The following is a 5,442-nucleotide window of genomic DNA, read 5'->3' as shown; positions in this document are numbered from 1 at the left end:
TTCCGGAAACCCTTTTGAAAGGCCTTTTGAAAACCAGCAGCACTTGCCAGACTCCCTGCAAAACTCCTTGCTTCAACTCTCTACAGGCCTGTAAGGTCGGTGCAAAAGTTCCTGGGAGGGAGTCTAGATGCTGTTTCCATGCCACTTTGCCACTTTTGTGCTCTTTGGGGGGACATTTTTGCCCCTTCAATTGCCACTTCCAGCTTTGCGGCAGTGTGCGTGTGCCTCGAAGGCACATAAATGGAGTTGCACTTGTCAACGATCAGCAGGTGCTCCATGCAGTGGCAGCTGGTCCCTTAGGGCAAACCAGGCACTACCCCACCAAGCTCACTTGCCTCTCAGGCAACCCGCACCTGCCTGCCTTCTTACTCAAATCCAGTCCAGGTGGTGGCTCTAGCTCTCTGCTTTTTTCTCTTCCCTAGTCTCAACATGGCCCTTGTAGAACTTGGAAGAGGAGAACGGACACGAAACCAGAATTTGCCAGCACTGCTTGTCACTGATTTTGCGCTGCTTGACTCTGGGTCCGCTTGCGATTGGCAGCACGGGAGGCAGAAAGCCCAGTCTCATGATGCAGGCGCCAGCCCCCTCTGGCCCCAAGAGCCAGTTTTCTCCTTGTCTCTGTGCTCAGCAACTGCTGCACAGGCTATGCCACTCTTGCTTACTCTTACCACCTGAGAAATGGCATTTGGGAAGCAGTAGTGGCTGCTTTAGGGATGCGGGTGGCGCTGTGGGTAAAACCTCAGTGCCTAGGAATTGCCAATCGTATGGTCGGAAGTTCGAATCCCCGTGGCGGGGTGAGCTCCCCTCTTTCGGTCCCAGCTCTTGCCCACCTAGCAGTTCGAAAGCACCCCTAAAGTGCAAGTAGATAAATAGGTACCACTTTATAGCAGGAAGGTAAACGCCGTTTCCGTGTGCTGCGCTGGTGCTGGCTCGCCAGAGCAGCTTTGTCATGCTGGCCACGTGACCCGGAAGTGTCTTCGGACAGCGCCTCTTAAGTGAGATGAGCGCACAACCCTAGAGTCGGACACAACTGGCCCTTACGGGCAGGGGTACCTTTACCTTTACCTTTTTTATTTTTATTTTTTTAAAGATATTTATTAAAGGTTTTAAACAATTCAAACAATACAACAAACTTAAATCAAAAAGGAAAAACAAAAAGAAAGCATAAAAAACATACAAAAATACAATTAAAAAGTACATAAAAAAGCACAAAAAAGAAAATAATTCATTTTCATAAATATCAATTCCATAACCCTCTTTCATGACTCCCTCACATCTCCCTTTTCTGTGTTCCTGATTAGAAAATAATATTCCGCAATACTTCACCTTCTTTCAAAAGTTGTTTTAAGTTATATATTTCCCCAATTATGTCTCCAATTTTGCCTCTTGTTATTAAATATTAAAATATTTAAGCTTGACATAATATTATTCAAATTTCATCTTTGTTCTTATGATTCAATTATTTTCATATTCCTTTCCACTAGTTTACTAATGCCATATTATTTTTATATCCTACATCATTTTAACATTCATACAGTTTACAATGCTTTTGCAAATAGTCCTTAAATTTTTTCCAGTCCTCTTCCACTGTCTCTTCTCCCAGGTCTCGGATTCTGCCGGTCATTTCTGCCAATTCCATGTAGTCTATCAGTTGCATCTGCCATTCTTCCAGAGTGGGCAAATCTTGTGTCTTCCAGTACTTTGCGATGAGTATTCTTGCTGCTGTTGTCGCATACATAAAGAAAGTTCGGTCCTTCTTTAACACCATTTGGCCAACAATGCCCAAAAGGAAGGCCTCTGGTTTCTTAGGGAAGGTATATTTAAATACCTTTTTTAACTCATTATAGATCATTTCCCAGAAAGCCTTAACCTTTGGGCATGTCCACCAAAGGTGAAAGAATGTTCCTTCAGTTTCCTTACATTTCCAACACTTATTGTCTGGCAAATGATATATTTTTGCAAGCTTGACTGGGGTCATGTACCACCTATATATCATTTTCATAATATTTTCTTTCAAGGCATTACATGCCGTGAACTTCACACCGGTGGTCCATAACCGTTCCCAGTCAGCAAACATAATATTGTGACCAATGTCTTGTGCCCATTTTATCATAGCTGATTTAACCGTTTCATCCTGAGTGTTCCATTTTAACAGCAAGCTATACATTTTTGAAAGTACCTTAGTTTTTGGCTCTAACAGTTCTGTTTCTAATTTCGATTTTTCCACCTGGAAGCCTGTTTTTTTATCCAAATTAAAAGCCTCCCTGATCTGAGCATAATGTAGCCAATCTCGCACTTTGTCCTTTAGTTTCTCAAAACTCTGCAATTTCCATGTGTCTCCATCTTTTTCTAGTATTTCCCAATATTTTGGCCAGTTGGCCTCCATATTGAGTCTTTTCTGAGCCTTAGCTTCCATTGGTGACAGCCACCTTGGGGTCTTGTTTTCTAACAAATCTTTGTATCTTATCCAGACATTAAACACTGCTTTCCTGACAATATGATTCTTAAAAGCTTTATGAGCTTTAACCTTGTCGTACCAAAGATATGCATGCCACCCAAATACATTGTTGAACCCTTCTAAATCCAAAACGTCAGTGTTCTCAAGAAGAAGCCACTCTTTCAACCAGCAGAAAGCTGCTGATTCATAATACAATTTCATGTCTGGCAGGGCAAACCCCCCTCTTTCTTTCGCATCAGTTAGTATTTTAAATTTTATTCTGGGCTTTTTGCCCTGCCAAACAAACCTGGAAATATCTCTTTGCCACTTCTTGAAACACTCCATCTTGTCCACAATCTGCAAAGTCTGAAACAAAAACAACATTTTTGGCAATACATTCATCTTTATAGCAGCAATTCGACCCAACAAGGAAAGCTTCAATCTTGACCAAATTTCTAGATCCTTTTTGATTTCTGACCAACATTTCTCATAGTTATCTTTAAATAGATTCAAATTTTTAGCTGTCATATTAACCCCTAGGTATTTCACCTTCTTAACCACATTTAAGTCTGTCTCCTTTTGAAACATTTCCTTCTCTGCATTTGTCAAGTTTTTTCCCAAAACCTTAGTTTTCTGCTTATTTAGTTTAAATCCCGCCACCCGACCAAATTCTTGAATCAGTTCCAATACCCTTTTCGTACTAGATTCTGGCTCCTGTAATGTCAAAACTAAATCATCTGCAAAAGCTTTAAGTTTATACTGTTTAGCTCTGACCTGAATGCCTTCAACCAGCCGGTCCCCTCTAATCATGTTCAAGAGCACCTCCAGGACCGGCCCTTTACCTTTACCTTTTAGTGGCTGCTTTGGGGTGGCTCAGGGAAATGTCACTCCTCTCGAAATCAGATATACTTGGGTGTATTATCATAGCCACAAGGAGACAGTGGTGACTGTCAATTTGGACAGCTGAAGACATTTAGAATCATAGAGGATATGTTTATCAGGGCTATTTATTGCCACTATTATCATAAACCACATGCTTTTGATTACCAGTTTCTGGGGAACATGATGGACAGAGTGCTATTGTCCCCGTGTCCCTATGGACTCCCAAGGGCATGTGGTTGGCCATTGTGGGAACAAAATGCTGATCTAACCCAGCAAGGCTCCTGTGTTCTTTAGCATGCATCAGCTACTCTTGCACTAAGACTCTGATACAGTATGTGTCATTCCCCACACTAATACTCTCTCTCTCTCTCTCTCTCTCTCTCTCTCTCTCTCTCTCTCTCTCGACAGGGGCGCGGGGAGTATTGGTGGCGGGGGAAGGGGGATGAACTGGGTCCTAATCAACAGCTTCCCTGGGGATGAGAGGAAGTGGAGTTGGGATCAAATTCTCCATCCTTGCCAACTCCTTTTAGTGATGGGCTGCTTGCCACTGCTGTGCTCCTAAAGCTCTCTTGCTCCCCCCTCCTCTCTTTCTCTTTCTCTTGAATGTGGTAGCTTGAGATAGAACTAACCACCCTGAACATTTCTGGAGAGGAAGATGGGAAGGAGGCAGGAGGCATGGTTCACCAGCTGCTGTGTGCTGCATTGCCCAGACAAAGTCGTGGGCTGGGGCTCCAGCTGTTGTTCAGTTTCTACCACTGCCTCTGCAATGTGCTCTAGACAAGGGGCGGTGAACATGTGACCCCATCATCTCATCATGCTGGCTGGGGCTGCAGCCCATCAACCTATGAAGGCCCATCCATGTTCTGTTGCTGTTTTTGTTACTTATTTCCTGCCCTTCACCCTAAGGTCCCAGGGCAGGTTCCAACAATTTAAATAAAATGTTAGCCAAACCTCATGTCCACAGCTGCATATTTAGTAAGCTTTTGGGTGAACTGCACATCCAGAGTGGGAGGATTACTAGCTGCATATTAATAGGGGAGGGGTGCGAGCAATTTGTTTTTTGTTTTCCCACTTGAGATGCTTGTTGTAGCTAGGGAGGTTGGAGGATGGATGGCGGCTAATGGATTGAAGTTGAATCCTGACAAGACAGAAGTACTGTTTTTGGGGGACAGGGGGCGGGCTGGTGTGGAGGACTCCCTGGTCCTGAATGGGGTAACTGTGCCCCTGAAGGACCAGGCGTGTAGCCTGGGAGTCATTTTGGACTCACAGCTGTCCATGGAGGCGCAGGTCAATTCTGTATCCAGGGCAGCTGTCTACCAACTCCACCTGGTACGCAGGCTGAGACCCTACCTGCCCGCTGACTGTCTGGCCAGAGTGGTGCATGCTCTAGTTATCTCCCGCTTGGACTACTGCAATGCGCTCTACGTGGGGCTACCTTTGAAGGTGACTCGGAAACTACAACTAATCCAGAATGCGGCAGCTAGACTGGTGACTGGGGGCGGCCGCCGAGACCACATAACACCGGTCTTGAAAGACCTACATTGGCTCCCAGTACGTTTCCGAGCACAATTCAAAGTGTTGGTGTTGACCTTTAAAGCCCTAAACGGCTTCGGCCCAGTATACCTGAAGGAGCGTCTCCACCCCCATCGTTCTGCCCGGACACTGAGGTCCAGCGCCGAGGGCCTTCTGGCGGTTCCCTCATTGCGAGAAGCGAAGCTACAGGGAACCAGGCAGAGGGCCTTTTCGGTGGTGGCGCCCGCCCTGTGGAATGCCCTCCCATCGGATGTCAAGGTGATGGACAACTACCTGACATTCAGAAAACATCTTAAGGCGGCCCTATTCAGGGAAGCTTTTAATGTATGATATTTTAGTGTTTTTTGGTTTCTGTGGAAGCCGCCCAGAGTGGGCGGGGTACAAATAATAAATTATTATTATTATTATTATTATTATTATTATTATTATTATTAGGGCCGGGCGATATGTCCCTGTGGACTCTGCCGGTTCAGCTTTCCCCTGCCCTCCTGCAGGGGGCAGCAAATCACAAGAGAGCAGGCACCAGCAAAAATCACAATGCGGGGAAAACCTTGAAGCCAGCCAATGCCTCTACATAGCTCCATCTTATT

This window comes from Podarcis bocagei (assembly GCF_964188305.1).
Source record: "Podarcis bocagei genome assembly, chromosome: W".
Classification (NCBI taxonomy): Eukaryota; Metazoa; Chordata; class Lepidosauria; order Squamata; family Lacertidae; genus Podarcis; species Podarcis bocagei.
Note: the sequence above shows the minus strand (reverse complement) of the source record.